At 39.3% G+C, this 25,157-nt stretch overlaps 1 protein-coding gene and 2 long non-coding RNA genes across 3 annotated transcripts in view; 2 read left to right on the forward strand and 1 right to left on the reverse strand.

Moving 5' to 3' along the window:
- Positions 1–25,157, forward strand: part of LOC131679792 (uncharacterized) — a 64,476-nt gene that overhangs the window by 25,543 nt on the left and 13,776 nt on the right. The gene's annotated exons all lie outside the window — the stretch shown is intronic.
- Positions 6,799–8,776, reverse strand: LOC131681487 (uncharacterized). The gene is made up of 3 exons (XR_009303939.1): positions 8,359–8,776; positions 8,210–8,301; positions 6,799–8,143 (listed from the first exon to the last, which is right to left on the reverse strand). It is a non-coding gene; the product is annotated as an uncharacterized LOC131681487 (long non-coding RNA).
- Positions 15,165–16,882, forward strand: LOC131681486 (uncharacterized). The gene is made up of 3 exons (XR_009303938.1): positions 15,165–15,445; positions 15,497–15,610; positions 15,673–16,882. It is a non-coding gene; the product is annotated as an uncharacterized LOC131681486 (long non-coding RNA).

A 25,157-nucleotide genomic window follows, 5' to 3' on the forward strand; every position in this document is an offset into this window, starting at 1 on the left:
ATCAAAACCTCAATAACATGATAGCCATCATTGCCGGCCGCCCCCATTTCCTCGTTCACGGGGAAGGATAACAGGTAGACAGGCAGTGTTGATGCTCCACCTACTTAACGAAAGGTAGATGACTCATCACGACTGAAATGAATAATCTGAAATAAAACACACGAATAGTTTTTTTTTTAATTTGATTTTGAAGGGATGGGCGGGTTTATCGGACCCTATGGCTGGTTTCATCCTTGGCATATGTATATGTTTTGTTTTCTTCCATTTTTATTTTCGGTCGCTGTACTCAATCGACGAATTAAGGACCTGTCTGTATATGAATACTTTATTCTCACGCGGACTATACCTTTTCTCCTCTGTAAGTCTAGTGTCCTCCGCAGCACACAGGTGGCAAGACAGTTCTGTGCCTTCCACGTTCGTTTGCTACTGGATACCCAAGTTCTCGTGACAATTCTGTTTTTTTTTTTCTAGGCACACAAATCCCAACTAATATCAAGTATGTTTTATATCCTTCTTCCTAAGCTGATAGCGAACCCATTGTCTAGTGAACGGAGTTTTTTGAACGATTTACACGTGGGGTAGTCAAACTTCTTTTAACTTGAAAAACTATTTCCTCTATTAGGAATTTATATTACATGAATATCTGCACTATGTTTCACGCATCTGTCTGACTAACGTTCCACTTCCTCCATTTGTCTGAAGCCAGAATGACACTGCACTGGCCTATGCTTGACAGCCGTCCGGGTGGAAAATATTTTACTATTTTTGGTTCCGGAGGGAAGCGAAGTGGCGACGACACCGAGACGAGAAAATATTTAAAATTAGGGGAAATTCAACGCTACCATTTTTTTGTTGATACTAGAAGCTGCATGCTATACCACAGATGAACTGATGTGTCTAATGCGAAGAGTGACACTTTTACGCTGATAGCAATCTGTGACTCGCTATCATCCATCACCAACTTTACGACATTGGTTTGCGCAATTTAACGCATGAGGTCTTTGCTTTGATGAAGTTGGCTTTCGTTCTTCTCGGATCCCGGTGGTATGCCAGTCTAATATCACGCCCCACGTGTTCATCGTAGAACCGCATCAAGGCCAAACCCGTATGAGAGCGTGACCTTGGGAAATAGCTTATTTTTCCGTGTTTACTGACATAGATGTTTGTACCAACAAATGCGCCTAGGGACGTGTTTGTTTTGATTGTTTTGTCTTGTTGTTGTACTTGGGGAAAGCTGGCTAGTTCGACATCGATCTTCGATGAAAAATAAACATGTTGTTTACCCTTAAAGAGATTGCGGCAGCAAATTAGGCAGAGAATGAATGTAAAGGAAAATAAATAAGCCCCGTAAAATTTGTGTTCGATTTGTTTGTAACCCTAATTAGTTGGTTTAAACTAATTTTGCTGAAATGAAGTCTTCTGGTTTTCTTATCAAAATGAAGCTTTTCTAAAATATTGTTTGAATTTTTGTAAAAAAAATTTTTTTCGTGGGTAGTTTTTTCAGGTAACTAATCGAACGATTTTAGAATAAAAATTCTTTGCTTGAACCTAGTATCATATACTGTTGTTTGTATTTGTGTACATCAATAATTCTCTTGATATCTGAAGTGCCGCTTTGAAAAATAATTTCCATTGTCGGTTTTTGCACCAAACCTACTTCTTTTTAGTCGAGTCATGCAGCTTTGTTCTACTTTTTCTCAATATGTGCTAAATAATAAATCACTGTGGCTTTAATATAATATAAATACTAAAAATGTGAGGAAAAGACATTTTCCTAAAAAAATTAATAATCAATGAAAAAATGACATTTTTTACTCCCACTAAATTTCTCTCAATTTTTTGTAAGAAGTAGCATCTTGGAGCTTCCCATTAACTAATAGAGACATATTTGCTTGCGCTAACTCTTGTACGAAACACTAATTAGGAATCATATTTTAAGAAAGGACTTTCTGAGAAAACAGGTACGAAACCCGTTTTAATCCACCTGGTGGTGCAATTTTGCCTTTCTCATTTATCCAAACTACGATTCCATGGCTGGGTATGTTTAATATAATGGTGGAAATGCCTATTACATATTCAGTGCGATTTACACATACGTACAATGAATCGACAGCTTCGAACTTGAGTTGCTATGTGTCGACGCTGAAACACTTGAAATCAGCCGCGGATCCAGGAGGAGGGTTCGGGAGTTTGGACCCCACCAAAAATTTTCAACTTGTTAAGAAATTTTAAATTAGTTTCTCAACTCAAAATCATTTCAAACCAAATTTTTCACTGATTTTTCAGACCCACTAGGAAAATTTATTCTGGGGGAACTAGAAAATTTTATACGGGTAGGGAGGTACATGATGAGAGAAGGACGGTTTAAGAAAAGGTGGTAAGTGATATGGGGGAGAGGGAGTACCCGTCACCGTATTCCCCTAATTACGCCACTGTTAAAATACAGAAAACCTGTACAAGTCAAAAAAATGGCCCTCCTGGGGATTAAGTTGATGATGTTCAGAGTGATTGCATAACCTTTCTATAGGAGAAAGGCAAAAATGTGAATTTGCTGTGTGTCCGCACTCTTCAACCCATAATTCCGGAACTGAAAGTCGGAATTTGATGAAATTCAATAGCAGCCTATGGGAATGTTGTACCTATCATTTGAGACTAAGTTTGAAAAAATCGGTTCAGCCATTCCTGAGTAACCGATGTGCTTATTTTTAGTCACATACATACATACACACGCACACACACGCACAGACATTTGCCAAATTCGACGAACTGAGTCGAAAGGTATATGACAGACGGCCCTCCAGGCCGGGATTAAGTTGACGATGTGCAGAGTGATTGCATAACCTTTCTATAGGAGAAAGGCAAAAAGATACACGATTGGACTAAAATAAGTAAGATTTGGGTAAAAATGAGTGATTGAAAGTATTTAAGGGGTTACACCACTGTAGTGCTTGAAAAAATGGGTATATTTCGGGATTTTTTCTTGGCGCAATAAAGAGATGAATTGAGATTTTGTTGAACGGGATTTATAACATAAGTAATGAATCACAAGAATATTTTTTTGGAATAATTTCGCCACAACATGGCGGCTGTGCAGCATTTTCCTCCATGCGTGTGTTTTTTTTTTTTGGAAAGAGCCCACAGCCGGAAAATTATCTCTCGCAATTTTTGACCTAGAGCCAAAAACTTAAGTTTTTCTGATTCTTTATGACAATAGCAAGACACGCGCGTAGGATTTTTTTTCGATATTCTGATTTTTTCGCGAAATGGCCACTTTTGAGTGAAAAACGCCGAAATATCATAAAAGTCGACACAAAAATAAATTCGTCGCTGGAGAAATCAATTACGAATATACTGTGAAATTTTCAAAACGATTGGTTCGAGTTACATTTCCAGCCAACTCAAAAAGTGGTTTTGAGAAAAACGCGATTAAAGTTTTCATTACACTCGGGTATACATAAGAGGCGTTGCGGTAGAATTGATAATTTGTACATTTATAAATTCTTTTCGTCTTCCATGTTTTGCGATCATTTTTAACATCCTTGTGCTTTAATTTTAGTCTAATAAATAAAAAATCGATTATTTTTTTAAATTCTGCGGTGGTGTAAAACACGATTAATATCAAAACAGAGAGGACTTACAAAATTACTACTACCTTCATAAGAAATGCTTAGAATAACATTGTCTTAAACTTTGTCGAAGATACCGTCCTCTCGCCCTATTAAAAGTTTAGACGAGGCGCTGCTCTAGCGGCCGCTTTGTGAACTATTTTGCTACCACCACATAAAGGCCTAGATGATAAACATCAAATGTGCTGAAGACACACTATAGAGTAAGGTGGGGGAAAAGTGCGCACATAACAGTTTTCGTAATAGAAAAGCTTAGTTGTGTTTGCGATTCGAGAAATAATTATATTCCTATGAGAACAAAAATGTGCGCCATGGTCGGGGTAAGAGTGCGCAGTGTGTTTCTCCATACATTTTGGCCAAAAATCCCATACAAACTTTAAGCTCTTGGGGGGGGGGGGGGGGGGGGGGGGCTGGTTAGGGTTAACCGATTTCGCCCAATTTTGGACAGTGTCATTTTTATCATGATTTGGCACGACGCCAGGGGTGTAGATTGGTGATTTCAAAAATGTTCGTTTTATTGTCATCCTAGTGCGCACTGATTAAATAGCCGATTTATGATCACCCATAAATTAAACTAATCAAGTTTTGGATGTCCATCCTCTCTTATTTTTCCTTCATACCTAAAAGTACCCTTCCTTCGCCTCGGTTGATGCTGTTCAATTTTCCACAACGTTGAAAAAATTTGGATGTCATATCATTTAGACCATGTCGTTCATGTTCAAACTGCCACCCCTTGTAACCTAATTATTGGTCATTGGAATTTTATTTCCATTTTAATACTATTTTGTTTCTTATTTAATTACACCGAGCTTTTGAGCTTCCACATTTTGTATGGAAGCAAGTGATGCTGATGCTTTTTTCTTAATCCTCGTATTTCAGTGTTCCTTTGAGCGGTGAGCTCGAGCTTATTTCAGATGTTAGTCGTTTCTTTAATTCATGGAAAAATTGGCGCCACCATCAGCTTTTCAACCTATTTAATTGCTACGAAAAATACGAAATGTTACACATCAAAACAAATATCTCCCAAAGTTCCATAGGCTATGATGATTTTCAGTATCCTGAAGTTTACATCAAGGCAGCAGAAAATGATACTTACCTTCTAACTTCACGCTACTATAACCAAATCTTTTATGTGTGGTCAGTTGACATAATTATATATCAAATGCACAGATAGTTGCCGGTTTCTAACGCTTGTATGCTTTAAAAAGTTCAATGCGCACATTTACCCACCTTACTCTAGTGCTCTAAAGTTACCACAATGTGTTATTAGTTAATTCCATGTATTGTCTTTCTCATATATAAAGGTTTCGTATGTATGTATGTATGTGTGTTTTTTACGAGATTCACTAACATTTATTTGGTCAACGTTAACACATAACACATAATACAAACATTTCAAAGTTTAACACAAAACACATTAAGACTTTGTTTAGCTAATCCTCTGGAACTGGCATATCGTCCTGTCCAAGAATCTCTCGGACGATCGCGCAGGTGTTGAGTAGCGCCGACTTCTACATAGTACCATGCTCCATCTCCATCTTCAGTTCTTTCAGCGCCTTTAGTAGCTTCTTTGGAACGACTCCAGTCATCGAAAGCACAACAGGAACAATGCTCGGAGCCTCATCCAACCTCCACATTTCCTTCAACTCTACGGCCAGTGGGTGATATCTGGCTTTTTCCACCGTGAGTATCTACCAGATTGTGGTCCAGTGGAACGGCCAAGTCGATTATGGTGACTTGGCGTCGACCCTTGTCATAGACCAGTACATCTGCGCGGTTGTGGTGTAGGAATTGGTCCGATAGAACAGTGCAATCCTAGAACAGCTTGAAACGAGCATTTTTCAGAACAGGTACATGCAGGTAAGATAGATCGGAACAATCTCCTCCAAAAGATTGCATTGCATTGCCAATTGCTGATGCTAAATCTTAGCAACGCTATTGTGGTGCACGGTGTGGGCAGCTTTGGCTAGTACGCTGCAGCCTGCCATAATGTGGTCGATGGTCTCGTACGGCGAATGCCCCATCCGGCGTATATCTTCGACATCTTGGTGCCAAACATACCTCCTGCAATTCCTCGTCGACATTATTCTGTCTTGGATAGCTATCATGTTGCTTCAGTGGTCGAGGCCTCGCTTGAGCCATAGGTTCGATGCGGCCTTGTCGAAGTACGGCTGCTACAACTGGTGGGGGTGGGCATCGTGCACAGCTTTCTGCTTCCACTCTGAAATCTTCTCCTCCAGTCTGCAAATTAAAGCTAACGTTGTGATTCGATTGCGCTATAGTTGCAAACACACAGCACAAACTACTTGATATACTCCACGTCGCACCTGCGCCACGCATTGTGCCTTGATGTCGACTATTATTAGTTCTCCTTCATTCCGTAGCAATGTGAATCTCTCCAGCGTCGACTGCACGGAAAGCCAAAAATCAGCTCTGCTGCTAATTCCAATTACTGTTTTTAGATCAGTTGGTTTTAAGAAAAAATTCTCAGAAATAACTAACAATTTAGTTAAAATTCAGCTCAGATTTTTCTAAAAGATTTTTTGATTTCAGCAAAGTTGTTTAGTTAAATGAAATCCTTGACACAATACAGCAAGAGAAAAACTAGAAATGCTATTTGCATTTTCAACTACATATGTAGTCAAAATCAGAAGTTAGAATGATACTTTTAACTGCATAGTTCTTAAATACAGTAGTATTTTTTCTGAGCTGGAAATATTGGCTGTCAGAATCCAGCACGTAGGAAAACAACCATCTTTATTCGTTTATGTGACTATAAAAATTGTTAAAAATAAAATAGTTGTTCATTAATGTCATGTCATTCATGTCAAGTATAACATACTAAAGTGATTCGTTGATTGCACCAACAAAGTTGTTTCGAATACAAATAGTTTTTTTTTATTGATGATATGAAAGTGTAACTGTGTAACTCAATTTATCTTGGTGCTATGAGTAAACAGAGTAAACATGTAACGTAAGGACAATGTTCCGATGTTTAGAAATATACGCCAGGATAGTTTCAATTGTCGTTTAAATAGATTGAAAATTTGATGCAGATTCAATGGTAAGTACTAAGATAATGGCGCCAGATTTAAAAACAAATTTGAATTGCTACCTGTTTTAATAAAACTAATACTGTATTTAATAATTTAGCATGAAAATTCTGGCCAGCAAATATTTGTTATCTAAGGATTGGCGATTATACGTTGAAAACGTTCACAGATAGTGCTAGAAGTAAAGTGTTTCTGATTTCATTTTGTTGTCATAGTGGATATATTTTCTATAAACTGTGGTAAAAAACTAACTTTTAAACAACATATCACCTTTAAATTTGTTGATAATTGCTTACGAAAACGAAGGAAAACTATCATTTTATAAGAATTTTGCGAAAAGGGTGTAAAATATAGTGGTTTCTAATATTATTCGCAGAGTTAAGTAGTCTGCTCACGAGGCAACGAGCAACATTTAGCTAGGACACAGTTGCCACTACTTATTTACACGGAGCAACATTTTTGTCGGGCAACTTTCTTGATTTCTCTTCATAGATGACACCTTAGGTGATTGTCAATGCAATTAAGGCCTAAATATATATTCGTATATAGATTGTACCTGAATTTATTCATTTGCATTTAATTTAATGATAATGATAAAGATTTTCAGCGGAAGTTAGTGATTGTAATCAGGTGAGCCTTCCCCTGCGAATATGTAGGTATGTTCAAAATCGGTAATCCTACCGGCTGGTCGTTTTCAAAATTTTTCTCATAAAGTTCATCAGCAAATTTGTTTTGATGGGTAGAAATAGAACATTAAAGCGATATATTTTTTGTAGAAATTTATTGAATTTGGTTAATAAGTGGGACGGGACATGCAAAAGCGGTCTACTCCCGGTATTTATTTTACAGAAAAAGAAATTACTTGCAAAGTAATTTCAACCGAATATCCACGATAGTGCTGTGCCGATTCTGTACAGGTTTCTGCCGAGAGCCACATAGCTTAGGCATGACATGAATTATTTTATTGTTTGTAGGAGTTCTGTAAAGCACAATTGTTGAACAGAATAATACAATGTTTCTCTGTATATACCTACATAAATCTGAATCTGTAAAAAATATTTTCTGTAAACACCTGGATGTAAACGATACCTAAGTAGATACTATCCATTTAAAGAAAATGAAATTCATTTCATCAAGAAAGGTACGGTTCGCAATGGTAGGCCGTTGCCGGTTTTCGCTATTTACTTTTTTTACCTCGCATGTCCCGTCCCAGGTTGATACATCAATAAGCATCGCAAGTTATTTGCTCATATCGCAAAAAAAAACATCTACCGTAATGAGATTCTGATGTTGCAAGTGTACATTGCTTTTTATTCAAACGGCATACATACTTCGTTGCATACGACGTGGACCCAGATTTCAGAACCACGGATAAGTTATGTATCACCAAAGTCAATACCAATATGCATCTCGTAGGCCACACTGCATTGTCTCGATATGAAAGAAAATCAATCACAAATAGTTCTGTATCCAAAAAGAAAGCAAACTATCAATCCAGATAGAAGCTCCGTTGAGCGAAATTCCGCTTACAAATTTTCCAGTTTGGCTATTTCAAGCAACACGGCATGACCAAGGCACTTTAATTGGAATAAAGCTGAATGATTCGCTCCTGCGTGTCATTGCTGAAAATGAGAGTATAATTATAATTCGATTTAAAAAGGAATTCTATATTTTCTTACCAGAACTTCCGAAACCATTGACAAGGGTGGCCAGATTGAATTCTTTAATATCGGTAGGGTCACTAAAAGTTTATCGGTAGTCATCGGTAGGCCGGGTTGTTGTCCCAAAAACGTAGTATTGACATAGAATTGTAAAATACTGACAACACAGATCTCAGACCAAATCCAACCCAAAAAATGTATGTTGAGTAGGATGTGCCCAAAATCATTAAAAGTCGGTAGTTTTCGGTAGGAATAACAAAATATCGGTAGTTTTGCCTTGGTCGTCTGTGAATCGGTATCGGTAGGGAAGACCAAAATCGGTAGGACTACCGATAAATCGGTAGGTCTGGCCACCCTGCCATTGACATTAATAGGTTTGTTCCAGTACACTGAAGTCACTCCGGAGTAAACAGGAGCAAAAAATCTTCGCTCCTTTTTACTCTGGTTTGCCACCAGAAGAAGAAAAAAGAGAAGAAGAGAGTACAGGAACGATTTTCTCCGGAGTACTTCCAGTTTCTCCTGGTACTGGAACAGACCTAATGAAGGCTGGAAAAACGGGAAAACATGACACCAGGGATGCCAGGTGGTATTTTGAAAAATCTGTGCGCGGCCCATTTAAAAATCTGTATCTGTGTGAAAACGTACAAATTTGACTGAAAACAAAACCTTTTTTTTGGTATTTGCGCGAATCAAAAATTAATCGCAAGGTAAAAAATTGAGAAATCTGTGCTAATCTGTGCATTCTAAAAATAGCTGTGGAAATCTGTGCGTTAAAACAGAAAACTGTGGAAATCTGTACAGTTTTCGCAATCTGTGCAGCATATTGAAAATCTGTGAAACACAGATAAATCTGTGCACCTGGCATCCCTGCTTGACACTGTCGTGTTGACAGCAAATGCCACCCAGTCAAGGCAAAGATGGGCGAGGGTGCTGCCCAGTAAAGTTCCAGCTCGTATTCCGGCTCCAGTGCAACAACCGATTCTAACTAGAATCGGTTGTGTCACTGGAGCCGGAATACGAACTGGAACCAGCCAGAACTCCGGTTCATTTCCGGCTGAGCTTAACTGGGTGGCATTGCTCAGCGATGCCAGATGTGAAGACATGTATTAATTTTGAAGGCATTTGAAATATCGCGAAGACATTTTTTACATTTTGAATGGAGTCAATAAGGACTCCAGCTCAAATGTAACAGCCGATTCCAAAACCAATTGAGTCTGAATCGCTTTGAGCTGAAATCTATTCAGAATTTCGAACCGATTCCAGAATGAGTTCAGCTGAGGTCTGGTTGATTTCTGGCTCAAATGCAACAACCGATTTCGACTCGGTTTCGGATACGATTGATGCATTTGATATGGAATTCATACTGAATCTATTTTGGATTCCGAATCAATCCGTATGGTTTGACTGGGTGATTATTGAAGCCAAATGAAGACATTTCTTTATTAATTATGGAAACATTTGAAAAATATGCAGTCGTGATTCGTTGGTTGGATAACAGCTTTTGTCCAGCTAACGAATTTGATTCGCTAGTTAGACTGACGGACAAATGTTAAAAACTCTCCAAAGGAGACGTTAGTAGTGTAAAGGCATCTGCTCACATCTCTAGTTATTGCCAGATTGATTGTCAAAGAAAATTTGAAATGAGATTTTAGCGTTCGGGTCTTGGTTCATATTCTTTTTGGTTGAACAACGGCCTAGCTACCCGGTCACTAAATTTTCTGGCAAGACCGGTTTGCCAGATTCCTGTCAGTCCTTGGTTTAGCAGCCCTGCCAATGATAGTAGGTATATTGTTCAAATATCGCGTGTTTTTTTAAAAGGGTCAGTAAGCATACTGTCAAAATTCACTTTGAGAGGAAATTCTGGACAAACCATTAATCGCCGATTATAAACCACAGCAGTTAACGGAAGAGAAAACTTTTATATTTCATAAAATGTGAACATCCATTCTCGGCGAGTTACAGTTTGTCCGGAATTTTCTCTTAAAATGAATTTCGACAGCATGCTTATTGGCCGTTAACAAAAAATACGCGAGAAATGTGTTCATATTTTATAAAAAAATGTCCATTTGTCTTCAACGGCCAGGATTCTGAATCGGTTATAGATTTTGAGCCTGAATTCTGCCAGAAATCAGTCAGACCTCCGAACAAATTTGTCTTCAAAATGAAAAACACGTCTTCACCCCAGTGAAGTTTAACCGGAAATGAGCCGGAATTCCGGTTGGTTCCAGTCAGTACACCGGCTACAGTCGAGGTATATACTACCCATGATCGCATACCAGTCCCATAAAGATAGGAAATCCCATAGAAAACGGGACAAATATGCGATCATGGGTAGTATACAGGTGTACACATTTTTTTCTATGTGTCCATCAGCTGTCACTTTTTTTCGGACAAACAAGAAGAAATGAAGAAGAAAACAGAAGCACGTGGTCCCATACTTCATTTTGATTGGTTAGTAATGTAAACATTTGCTCTTTTGCTATCTTGGACGCCATACTTATTTTTACCACGCTTTATGTGCTTCGCGGTCCTGGGCCGCCATGATTAATTTCACTAGCAATAAACCAACACACTCAAACATGACGAATGTGAACACCTATACTATAATGCATCTCGGGCTCCAGTGACACAACCGATTCTAGTTAGAATCGGTTGTGTCACTGGAGCCGGAATACTAACTGGAACCAACCGGAATTCCGGCTCATTTCCGGCTGAACTTTACTGCACCGAGGAAAAATTACTTAAGAATTTCATGAGTCATTACTTATGAACCAGCAAAATTTTGATTTCATTAAATGCTTAAGCATTACATATGCAGTATATGAATTTCATAAGTTTGACTTATAGAATTCATACACGTGTTTTAAGATTATTATAAAAATATTATTGTGAAAATGCCATAATTCAAGACAACATTGATGCAATTAGTTTTAATCTGGTGCTCAGTTTTAATAGGGAGAAAAATAAATGTAAGTATGTTTTTGGTTAATGAACATTGTGTAATTTTGACATTAAAAATGTCTTACTCCACTATCTGGGGCTGGGTGTCATTCTAAAATCTAAACTATCTCCCATGTAACGAAACTATGTAAGGTTTGCACGCTTATAACTCCGATATTACTAGATGAATTTTAATCATTCATACACCAACCGATTCAGGAACACCTAACTTAAATATTGGTAATAATTTAATATCTCCCCAATAAAAGTAGACTTTTGGAAATTGGTAAAATTAAAAAGTTCACGAAAAACGGGAAAATTACCATTCGTGAGGCAGATTTCTCAGACACAGCCGTCAAGAGAGGGCAGCTTAGTTGCTCAATGAAACACGAAAAGTCATGCGTGACGAATGAAAAAAACACTTTTAAAGTCGCGTTAATAAAAATAAAGTAAAAAAGTAAAAAACACGAAAAGTCATAAATAGAAGCAACGCATGTTCGTTTAAATCAGTTGTTGCTCTTATCCCATAGGAGTAACATCGTCTCCGGGCGATGCCATAAGCGCTATCGATTTTCGGTAACGTTGGCATTTGCACACACTCGCACCTAAGTGACTAAACCATATACGGTTAGTTTATAAATAGAGGTGACGCGTACCCGTTTGAATCAGTTTTTGTTCTTATGTCGAACGGGTAAGATCATGGCTGCAGCGTCTGGGCACTGCAATAAGCGGTAGACGCTATGCATTTTCGGCAGCGGTGGCCGTGTGCGGATTTGTCGGGTACCAGCACGGTGTCACAGAATGATTTGCAAAGTGGGTGGGCGGGGTGGTTTGGATTTAATTCAATACGGTGTGTGCTGCTTAAGAGTGTTGCGTTTGAAAAAAATATATTTATTTTTATGCATGCGTGTGCGTTGTAACTTGTTAATCCATGTTTACGGCGCTTTGTAGCTGCGTAGGGTAAAGAGCCTATTGGTTTTCATGTTTCATATTTCGGTTATATGTTTTTTATCAGTAAGACATCTGACAACGTGCTTCTAGTTATTGCACTGTTCAGCAGCGTAGTATTTTATATAGGAGAGTACACTCAGGTTTTTACGCGGGTTTTGAAATTTACGCGGTTTTCATTAACGCGTTTTTTTTTAATTTACGCGGTTTTAATTTACACGGCCTGTATCCCCTACGTGAAAAATCTGAGTGTAATTGCATCGGAAACAATCACATTCCCAGCAGAACTTTTTGTTTTCTAATTTCAAACACTTTTGTTTCGTACTGCACACAACGGAAAATTTTAAAACAGAACTTACCGGCCCAGCAGCAGTTTAAGCGGGTGTCCTTTTTCGATTCAAATTCAAGCCATGTCTTAAGCGTTACTGGACTTAAAATTGTTTTCCCAGTTTATCCAATCAGAATATCTGTCCTACCCTATGCATTTAAAACACAGTTCTAATTGCGTTTTAAAGTATACAACAAATAGAACGGTTGAGTATACTAATTTAAATTTTAAAATAAATCTCTTTTAAATTATGAGACAAACCGCTGTACTGAAGATATAATTATGTCAGTCCTATTACCACATAAAACACCTATATAACATAAAACGCTGCAGAATTGGTTTAATAATACAATGTTTACACTACAGAGTTATAACACGTTTTAATAATTAGCAACAAGAAAAATGTCACCAAGATAGCATAAAAACTCGTTTTGACTGGTAGTGCGAACGTTGCATAACAATGTAATTTATCAAATAATTTCATTTTTTCCACCACTAATCGATCAAGAAATACTTAAAATTAAGATTGTTTACTTAAGTTCATTAGTACATTATTGAAAATTTAAATGGAAAATGAAATTTCATATTTCATGGAGAATCTGTATATTTCCGTTGGCGGGCGTGGGCTTCCTCATCACAGCTCTCAATATGGAACTTTTCTTTTGAATATATTTTCTGAACAGACCAGCCTATTTTTACTAGATGGATCAGCCAAATAATGCCAATCACCTAGTGAGATACTTGATTAATAAATAGATTACCGTTAAAAGACATTCAATAAATTATGTTTTGATGGGGAGGGTATATAGCAAATTGTAACATATGAAAACAGGCGAGTGAACAAAAACGTGAGTCGATATGTGTGATAGATAAAATTCATTTGCACGCTCTTGAAAAAAGCTACATTTTTAATGTCACCGTGGTCGTGTCCTGTACACAACCCTTTAATTTTTTGTATTTACTTTTCAGCATGTCTTTTATCTTCTGAAACAACTGAAGCTTTAACAATAGGTGGCCAATTCCGAGTCTACGTGGAACCATCGAACATCAGGTTATCTTTTTCTTACTACCGACCCTTTGAATATATACATACGGTATTGATTTATTTTCAATGAATTTTAAGAAAATACATGTCGTGAAGGAATGACTAAAAAAATATTTTCTTATTTATTTCTCAAATCAGGTGCATATATCACATTCATGAACTTCACAAAAATTCTCTTTTAAAATTCATATTTCAACACGATGATTAATATAAGTACAGTTATATGAAGCTTATAAGAACACAATAAGAATTTCATAAGTATATCTTATGAATACCCTAAGTGACTTGACGGCCATTTTTCCCATTTTTTCATAAGGCAAACTAATGATTTTCATATGGGATACTTGTGGCGCAAAGTCATAAGTGATTCTTATGGATTTCAATAGTTATTTTAGCTCGGTGTGGGACAACACATTTCAAATCGATCGTGAATCGACAAATCGACATAGATTTTTCATTAGGGCTTAAATCGCAAATGTAAACAAACTGCGTTTTCGCTATTACGACATTATGCAACAAAAATACTACAAGATTGAGGTGAAAATTAGTTAAAATGGTTTTTAGTTCGATGTATAATTAATGAAAACAAAACGGCGAAACATGCATTTTCTTCGAGATTTCGACTTAGGCCCTTCTTCTCATATGGAATATAAAGGCCAAACTTACATTTTTAGACAGAAGCGGGCGTACGGTTATTATTCACAAATAAAAGAATAAACGGCGATTCTGTTATATAAATGATAAGCAATATCTACTATGATCATGTCTACTCGATAGTTGTTGCACATAAACATTCGAATATTTCGATATTTTCATGAAATTTGAAGAAAAGATTCACGCGCCCTTTCTTTTACATTGGGTTTCTATGCGCCCATTTGCTGAGCCCTATTAAAAAGTATACTGTCAAGCTCGCCCATTTACCCAGCCCTACCCAGCAAGACAGAGTCAGTTTAGCCCATTTACCGCGCCCTTCTGAAAATTATGTACATGGTTTAGCCCTTCCGCAAATGGTGGTTGCTGAAGGGCGAAATCACGACCGGGATGCAAATTGGGCGTAAGCATTTTTTTAGTTTCTACCCACTAAAAGCACATAGGAATTAAATTCTTTGTTATATTGTCATAAGGTTTAACGAAAAATGCTTCCGGAAAAACACGGTCATAAAGTAATTTATACCTACAATAAAAACTACATTTAGAAAACCTTCGCCGAATATTGAAACTGATTTTTCTCCATTTGAGTACATTGCGACTTAGGCCCTAATGAAAGATCTGTGTCGAAATGGGGCTAATCCAGAGATGCCAGATTTGCAGACATATCTGCAAATTCGCAGACTTAATTTTAGCTGCAGATTTTTTCGATGACACAGATATTTGCAGATTTTTTAGTTTGGTTGCAGATATTTGCAGATTTTTTAGTTTGGTTGCAGATATTTACAGATTTTTGAACATAAATGCTTTTGGTTACACTAGCTTTCTTGACATTTTTTGTTCTTCCCAGACTTTTAAAATTATTATTGCAGACATTTGAAAATAGTATCTGGCATCTTTGCAGCGGAACAAACACCATGGCGCCATGGAAAAATAAAAGAAAAAGTCGTCATTGCATCACCGCCGGGATCTGCCGACAGTAAAAAACAATTCTTTTAGGTTGCACGAATTACCTGCGGAAAATGAAAATTAATCACGTAGTCGATTGGCACTCTCTTGCTAACTACGTAGGCATAACTTTCGCTTATTGACTGCGGAGATCCAGATCCCAGTTGCTGATGACTTTTTCAAGCTGTTGCGAGATCCAGATAAAACTACTTAGTTGGAATTATTCTTTCCAGGACGAATGATTGGTGGTAAGTAATACGACGTCTTGTTGATGCTGATTGGTAACAGATGTTTTTCAGATTGATAGCTTGGATCAGCTCTTCTATTGCACGATCGATGTTATATACTTTTTTTTTTAAGGAAATGCAACCAGAGATGGGTTGAAACCGGATATTTGGCTAATTTTTCACGATGTAAGAACGATATGAACAAGTTGTTCTAGTTCAAAGTGATCTTCTAAGATACGCTTTTGCAGAATGTACGTTGAGAAGCTGGGCAGTGAATATCAAGATGACGGTTGTATTGGATTTGGAAACGCATTGTAAGAAGAGGAGCTTAATTTATCATTCTCAAAACGGACGGGTTGAATTATTGCTGCCGCTGCCTACAACAATACATCCCGAAAGGCTGCGTTTAAAGCGAGGATCCATATCCATATTTTCCGGTTGCTACTACAGAATCACGAGACGACGTTGTGTTCCATATTGGATACAAAACGAGCAACTACGGATGATTTTCTATTTATTGATTCCCTCTGCCTCGACCTACACTCCACGCATTGTTCTATCCATGCTCAAACTACAGTAATTACATTCATGTTTACTAAACATTGTTTAGTATTCTTCCTGAGCATGGTCGTCTTCATTAATGGTCGGTATTGCCGCCAAAGATGATACAGTAAACTAACATTAAAGCATATATCGAAATGGACTGTATCTTTCGCACAATTCAATGAAAACACTATTATTCAAGTGGAATTTGATGAAAGCAACATGTATTTTTTGGAACCCAAAGCAGTGCTTCGGATGAAAATGTTACAGGCGCTTCGTCTCCCCGTTTAGTCCAGAACGCTTCCAGCGAAAACACATCTGGATGAGGTTAGTTTTTTTCTGGACAACTGTCGACCACATAATCCGTATAATTCAGGTCAAAATATTTGCCTACATCCCGAACCCAAAGGCACCGGCGCCGAGCGCAACGGTAAACGCTTCGTAATCAGCTACAGCTCATAAGTTTGCGTCAACGGTAATTGTTTGCGTCGCGAAGCCAATAGTTACAGCGGAAATTACAGTAACCATTGCTGCGTCGAGATCAATCGTTTAACTTTGACATCCGATCCGTAGAATAAACTGCGGTGTGCAATGACAGCAAGATGGTGCAAATCTGCGCAAAGTCTTACTAGAAGCAGTGCTTTAGCTCTGGTCATAGTCCGTTTAACCTTCATAATAAATCACCTCGGGATGTGCGAACGTACCTTCGGAAATATGATGATCTCGACTTAGCGCTACTTTCTGCGTAGACATAGTTGGCGTAACTATTGTGATTGCAGATGATAAGGTAATATATCCAATATCCTGTGGAATTTTTCGTTCGTTAACATCAGTTTGTGGCAAAACTGGGCAGCTTTGATTTGCTTAGATTCAATAAGATTTATTAATTTTATATTTATGTGCACGTTGATATTGAACTGGTTGTAATTTCGAAGAACATAAATAACATGATAATGGATACAACCAATATTGTCTGTAGATAGTTGATGCAATAAATTTATTCAAATCGATATAGGTAATATTGCTTCATGTTATTTTTAACAATCATCCTAAGGGAGATGACGGCTCATCTTGGGCGCTCAGACAATAATCTTCATTTGTGTCCTTAGTGTCGCAAGATCCTATTGGTTCAGAATATAGTTCTACCCTGTCAAAACCATTTCGAAAATACTCATATTTATTGTATTCAAAAGGACTTCAACTGAATATAATCAATGTCGAAATATAAGTCTAAAAAGCAGGATTTTTTTAAAATAATAGAAAAACACGCTTCATTCAACCAAAGCTGTCTTAAATCTAAAACATTCTAAATTTAACTACGAAAGATTTTAAATTTAAAAATAGCATGGCATAAATTTAAAACTGACATTGGTTGAAATCAACTGAAGAAAAAACTAGATTGAACAAAACAATCTCCCTAAAATTAGCAAGCTTGTATCAGAAATTCAACTAAAAAATAGTTGATTTTAACGCAAAAAAGTTTTGAATTTAGAGAATATATTAGTTGAAACCAACAGAAAATAGCATTAAATTCAGCAAAAAATATAGTTGAGAAGATGGAGAATGTGTCTCCGCTAAAAGTGACAGCATCATTTTCTTGCCAAATCAACAGAAAAAACAGAAATTCCAACTAGCATTTTAGCTTTATTTAGGTGGATCGAGAACAACTAATCAAAATCAGCAAATTGAGAATTTGCTTAGTTGTCCTAAATAATAACTAATTCTATTCAGTAAATCAACTAAGGTTTTCGCATCTGAGCCGAATTTTGGTTCTCCGTGTGAGAATGACGCATTTCTGTTTGTCTAAACGACTTCTTTAATTTTCTGTCAAGAGTTCTTAGGTCAGTCCAGCTCCATTTGATGACACCAAACCCGTAGGTCAGCGCGGGGACAGCAAATGTGTTGATAACTCTAACCTTATTCCCCGCGTTCAGGAAAAACTTCACGATACAGTTCATTTGACTCAAGAACTTTTTGGGAGCTCAAACATGACATCGGTATAGCGAACACTGGGGAGCTGCCGAAATCCGAGATACTTATACGATTCACCACGAACCACTTTCGTCGATGTTGTAGCCACCAATGTCGACCATTCGCCCTAATAGTAGGCAAAACTCCATGCCGATGTCGCCACTAATCTTTTTGGTTAGTTTGATGACTTCACCCAGTTGTTCCGTTGAAGCAGCCTGGCTCTTGAGATCGTCCATATAGAACGTATTGGTCGTCTTTTCGGGTGAACTTTCTCCATACCTTATCTGATAGCCGTGTTTCGATTGAGTGTCCTTCTGAGGGGGTTCATCGCCAATCAAAACCAAAGCAATTGTCTTGGAATATACCCCTCGAGATGCGGAGCGTTCTATACGTCCTCCTCACTTCTGACTTGCAATGTTGTTGTCCACCTCTCCATCGGATTAATATGCCTTTTATTAATCGATATAGGCCATACTTAGCTTCCGTTGGCTACACACTGTTTGTTCAACAATAACTGCATTGATGATGGCTTGATCTTTGCATCCATGTGTGTTTTTTCTTGCATCCCTTCTGATTCTCTGTCAGGATGCTATTCTATTAACAATGGGCCCATACGTATCTGGTGATAATGGTGCTCTGGATCTTTTACAAGTTTGATAGACAGATAATTGGTCTGTATTTTGATGGGTTGGGCGTGTTGCTATCCTTGGTGTGGAGAATTGTGTAACCACGGGTGATGAAATCAGGTCGAAAACGTGATTCATGTAATGCTATAGTAGGTTGTACAACGGTCAGCTTCTTGTACCAAAGATTTGGACACCGTTTGGTCTAGATGCCGTCCAATTTGTTAGGTACCGCGTCGCTTCGCGTACATCGTTGGATTCGACGATGACAGCTGCCCATCCTGCCCGTGCCTTAGCCACGGCTGCCCCTCGTGATATTGTAGGAGGGCCCCCCAAATATCGGTCCAAAAGCTAGTGACATCGCCGATATCCGGTAGATCTTTGTTGAAATCGGGCTTCTCGTGGCTAATTTGGTCATAAAACGCTCGCTCACTGTTACCGAACATTGTTGTCGCTTCGCAGAGTCAGTGTAACGCCTTTCTGTACTAGTGTGTCGAGTTTTTCCGCCAGCTGATGCGATCCCAACATGCGAAGCCCAGTAGGTGCAATGATCGCAGCCATATGACGTCATAATTTCGCCGGTCCTTTGCAGTCTTTGTATGTGGTCAACCTTCCAATAGTGGCATGGTTGTTTGGAGTTCAAATTGCTTTGTTTAGGAAACATAGAATACTCTCGGTAGCCGGCTGCCCAGAGTTTAAAAAGAACCATAAACTAAACAAGATCTTTTCTTTTTCGAGTGATCGTGTACTCGAAGACTAATGAAACAGCTACATAATAAAATATTCTTTACAGGTCGCATCGCTTGCTTGGAGCGAATCCTAGACATTATACCCTTCCAAACCACCAACTCCGCGACACCAATGGAAGAGTCTGATGAATCGTCGTCCTTCCGTTAAGTAGGTGGAACATCAACACTTCCTGTCTACCTTATCCTTTATCCTTCCCCGTGAACGATGGAGATGGGGGCGGCTGGCAATGAGGGCTATCATGTGTTGAGGTTTTAATATTGGTCGGATTGGAATGAATTCCTACTAATCACTTCCTACGCAACTCTTTTTAGATAATTAGCAGCCATACGTGATGAATTCAGTGTGCAATCCGCCAAAATCATCGTCACAACGCAACGCATGAAGGTTGTCTAAACGACTGTTACATCGAAGAGCTTCTGTCCGATTTTTACGCTTGAATCTTATATCCGATTTTAAGATTCTAGTTTATTTGAAAAGGATTTTACGAAGCATGTTTTGTTTGTACGACTTTTGAATACACCTGAAATATTTAATCTATAACTCACTCCAAAATATCCTTCGATATTTTCAACAATTCTCCTTCGCAGAACATGTACCATCTGTTGCTACACCGGACCTAAGCAGAAAAATAGCTACAAAGGGGTGGCATTCGCTTCCACTTCCGCTGCCAAATGTGCCGTGCCAATCGATTGCTTGACAATAAAGATAATTGAATAAAACGCAGAATGTTGCGCTCGAAATTTAATAATTCGAAATAAATTGCTGTGACACTTTTGCACAGGCATCAATCACTGGCTCGGTTGTCAGTAAGAAACTGAGGGCTCCCACAGTGTGTGTATTCACTGATCGCTGTAGGAGGCACGACACAGCCAACGTGATGTAGAGTCATCTAGTAGAGTTTATTTTCCAAATACTAATGCAAGTAACGAGCCAGTTGGTTATCCTCCGATTACGAGTTCTCAACACTTTGGGAAGGCTCTTAGCACAAGAGTTATTGAATTGATATTTACCTAATGGCATACCCAATTACTAACGGCGTGGTGTACATCCAAGCGAGGGTGTTGAACGCATGCAAATAATAAGCACGATTTTTTTTTCTTTTAGTCCATTATTGGTATTGGCCGCAACCCCTGTATTTTTATCATCGATTTCCCTCGCACGCTGTTCCGTGCTACATCGAGCGTGGCATTTGTACAATTAGAACGTACCGTAATGATAAAAGATCTGAGCGTGGTGCGTCCGCTACAATGTTTACGAATCGAAACGGGATGTTCGTCGGTTCGATGTGTTCAAAGTAAAACTGAAGCGATTAGAATCTGACGTTCGTCGTTTTTACTACCACCCTCCGTTTCGATATCCAATCAATAGACCCTATTCCTTTCTGCATCTCATGCTTGACAGTTGGTATGCCCGACACAGAGCGGAAAGCGCATGTGATGCAGAGCTGGGCGATACGAAACAGGCGTCAAGCTACTGGGAAACAAATGGCTGGCTTGTGTCAAAGATTTATTATATTTACGAGGACGCTTGAATTATTTCTCTTTTTCGTTATTCCGTTTCTCCAGATGGTTTGTACTGGGGATAAAATCTTTAGTTGATAATCCTGTGTTCCTGCGAGACCATCGAAATTGCCTAGATGCGTGCTCTTCCGGCATTAGAATTGGACCGGTGTCAGCGAATTGAGTTTCGAATTTTTAGTTATTGAACCTTTCTGTCTCAGCCTAAATTTTCAATTAAAAAACTGTTTACTTGAAAATCAATGGTAGTCTTAAAATTTGCTGTTCTTAAAAGTCATTCGTCTTACCGATGTCAGTGGATTTTCAGTATATCGAATCGGGTTTACTCACTATTGAACATTACCACATACCGGACACGGACAAAAGGCTTTGAATAAATTTTAGCTTCAGCACCACTGAGTCATTGAACAAAGATTAAGAGCCTGTGACCTGTTTTACAAGAACAAAAAATCAAGTTTTGTTTATTAATTTAATTTTGTAGATGAATATTTTACGGACATGCCACAAAAACTACAAAGTATTTCTATTCAAACTCATTCTGAAAATACAACGCCAGAGTTTTCCCCACATTTCCTTTTTAAGATTATTTTGAATTGGCGTGAAGGATAAAGGGCGAACACGAAATTATTGCGACACCGAAAATGTCATGCCAATTTTCTTATAATGTTTAAAATCAAACCAAAATTTTAGGGTAACTTTATACATACATTTACTTCAAAAATCAAAAGAAAAGTTAATCGATGGAGCCTTGAGTGTAAAATTGAAACGCATTTTCGCTTGATGCCCTCCATTAAAGTTTTTATAGTGTCATCCGGTACCAGTTTCTCAGTTTTTTTCCATTTTTTTAACATGTCCTTATCGTCTTTGACTGTCTTCTTGCTCTTCCGAAGTTCCCGCTTCATCATTGCCCAGTACTGCTCCACTTGACGCAGCTCCGGACAGTTTGGCGGATTCGTGTCCTTTGGAACAAAATGGACAGAATTGGCCTCATACCACTCCTGGACACCTTTGGAATAGTGGCATGATGCCAAATCTGGTCAAAATAGCGGAGCTTCGTCGTGATGCTGCAAGAACGGCAAAAGGCGCTTCTCGAGGCACTCAGATTTGTAGATTTCGCCATTTACTGTGCCCTTTGTCACGAAAGGCTCACTCCTCAGTCCGCAAAAACAGATGGCCTGCCAAATGAGATATTTGGAGGCGAACTTCGACATTTTCTTCTTCTTAAATTTGTCGTCCTCATAGAACTTGCTCTTGACGGTGAAAAACTCCAACCCCGGAATTTGCTTAAAATCGGCTTTTATATACGTTTCGTCGTCCATCACACAGCAGCTATATTTTGTCAGCATCTTCTCGTAGAGCTTCCGTGCCCGAGTTTTAGCCGTCGATTGTTGCCGCTCATCGCGGTTTGGGAAGTTCTATACCTTGTATGTATGTAGTCCAGCTCTCTTCTTTGCATTCTGGACGTAGCTCTGCGACATGCCGATCTTTTTAGCCAAATCACGGCTTGAGACGTTGGGATTTGCTTTAATCATCCGCTTCACCTTTCCCTCCGTCTTTTTGTTCTCCGGTCCCGGTTTTCTTCCAGCTCCTTTGCCGTGGTCCAACGTCAACCGCTCCTGGAACCGCTTCAACACTCTGGAGACGGTTGAATGGTGAATGTTCAACATTTTTCCCAACTGCCGGTGCGACAGGTCAGGAAATTCCAAGTGTTTGGAAAGAATCCATTTTCGTTGAATCGAAAAACACGACATCGAGTTTGACAGCATGTAAACAATACACATCAATGAGAAATAGTGCAAAATTTGGTTGATTTTTACGATACTTGTTTTCTTCAGAATTGCATTCTTTTCTACGCGGATCTAAATTAGTTTTTAATTACTGTGAAATGTTTATTGTAGTATGTTGAAGCAGCACCGTCTTTATACAAGGACCCACAGGGCAAGGGGGCCACACTAGGGATGAATCTTTTCATACTGAAACCTGTATTCGAAAGAATAGACACACTCTTTAACACATGGGTAAAATGACAGATATTGGAATTGAAAGTGCAACAACATACATACTGTCAAGGTTTCATCAATATCCAGATGCACCCAACTGGAGTGCCAACCGGTACATTAGGATCAATACCAGTAATTACAGCATACTGGCGGCAGCAGACGGATGTGAATAAATATTTAATTGAAATTGGTCCACGGACCGACAGCCACGCCATTCCACTACCCTAGTAAGGATGGGTGATACTTCCCCGAAACGGTGAGTGAGCTCCACCTGCCGTCCCAATAAAACTCTGTTAGGTCTCCTAGTACGATCGAAATCCGACACCTTTGCCGGTGGAAGCAGGCTTAGTTGAATGTTCCTGACCAGCGCCGATCCGGCTCTGAACGCGGTACCCCATGAAGGTCCGCGTCAATTCTCTCATGCGACCTCACGGCTTGCAAAGGTAACCATGAGATCATATAGATGCGACTACTTATGGCGGGCGTAGATAGCGGTTTAGAATTGGGACCCAAAAAGCATGAAAGAAGATAACAACAACAAGAACAACAAAATTCTAACGGAGCAAGTGTGGTGAATCCGTTCGCCAAAGGTGGGCTAGCAAGGTCGCCGAGCCAGCAAAATGGCCAAATGCTACAGCAAATGCAACCGCAAAAGCAGTAGCAGAGAGAGCAGCCCGGGGAAGCCATACCGAGTGGCGGCAAACCAATTGGGCGCCAAGGAAAGCTAGGGTTTCAGGTGCGCATGCCAAAACCAAGCCTTACCCAAGAAGGCCAGGCCAAGGTCTGGATCTAGGTTGCCTAAAGTGACGAAACTGAGGCAAAAAATCGAAGAACTCAACGAATTCGTAAAATGCAAGGACAACGGACAGATCAAGAATCCAGTGATTAGCATCAATTCCCCATAGCAGCAGCCGAATGCGAACAGATGGCGTTACTACAAAGAGCTGAAATCGACGAAAAGTCACTGAAGACCACGGAGTTAGCGAAAGCCCATGAGACACCGAAGAGTGACTGGTATTCTCGTTCTGTGAAAAGATGATAGAAACACTATCCTGGTGTGGGAGGAGGAACCGAAGAAGTCCAAGAAGGTCTGTAGAAGCCGTAGAAGAGAGAAGGAAAACAGAATAAAAAGGATGAAAAGAAGAAAAAGAACACCTTCGGCTGCGCCAAGAGAAGTATTTGTGATTAGCTCTAGTCGTCAAAGCTGCAATCCTCAAAAGGGTGAGAGATGATCCCAAGCTGAAGGAGCTGGGAGAGAACGTAATAAGAAATAGGCGCTCTTAGAAAGACGAGATGCTGTTCGAGCTAAAAAAAAGATCTATTAATCAAGAGCTCGAGCTATAGGGAAATCATGGCAGAGGCGGTGGGAGAAGAAGCGAATGTGAGAGCTTTAGTTCATGAAGCAGTGGTCGAGTGCAGGAATATGGACGAGAAGATGAAGTGAGGAGAGCGCTAATGGAGCAAAGTAACTTGGAGAAAGTACAAATTTCAATCAGGTTGAGGAAGGCGTATAGTGGCACACAGACAGCAGTGATACGCATATCGCCAACCGCAACCAACAAGCTTATGTCGACCGGTAAGATAAAATCGGGTGGTCGGTGTGGTCGTTACGACTGATTTCTAGTGCCACTAAACAAACGAAGAGATGTTTCAGGTGCCTGGGCTTCGGCCATCAGAAAGAAGGGATGCATTGCTAGTGACTGCACAAAGCAACCGAAGTGCATGAGTGAGGACTGGCGAGCGGAAATGGAAAATAAAGGACTTCGACAAGGACCTTTTTGTGGAAGCACTTCATGCTGATAGCCTCGCTCCTATTTCAAATGCCGATGAGCTGTCGGAAACATTAACGAGGGTGTGTGACATATTGGTGCCGATGAAAATGGAGCCAACGAACTACTGGCGTCCGGCGTATTGGTAGAACAAAAGGGTTAGCATCCTCCATGCCTGAAAGCCAGAAGACGCGTTCAGAGAGCAAGAGCTGAGGAAGTCATAGAAAAGTGTAACGTGACATTCCGGGCGGCCAGGGTCGCTTTTAATCGAGAGATGCTAAGCAAGTCCATCTGCTACAAGGAGCTATGCAGAGAAGAGGACGCTAAACCTTGGGGCAACGTTTACCGTGTCGTGACCAAGATCAAGGGTCCAACGACGCCAGCTGAAATGTGACAAATTGAAAATTATCGTAGAGGGTTTTTTTTCTGGAAGCACGACCCAACCTACGGCCTACGTTGCTACATATGGTGAAAATGCTGGTATCAATTAAGTCTCCAACGACAAGCTCCTTAGAGTGGCAAAAGGGCTGAAAGCGAAGAAAGCTCCCGGTCCGGACGGT

This window comes from Topomyia yanbarensis, chromosome 2, assembly GCF_030247195.1.
Source record: "Topomyia yanbarensis strain Yona2022 chromosome 2, ASM3024719v1, whole genome shotgun sequence".
Classification (NCBI taxonomy): domain Eukaryota; kingdom Metazoa; phylum Arthropoda; class Insecta; order Diptera; family Culicidae; genus Topomyia; species Topomyia yanbarensis.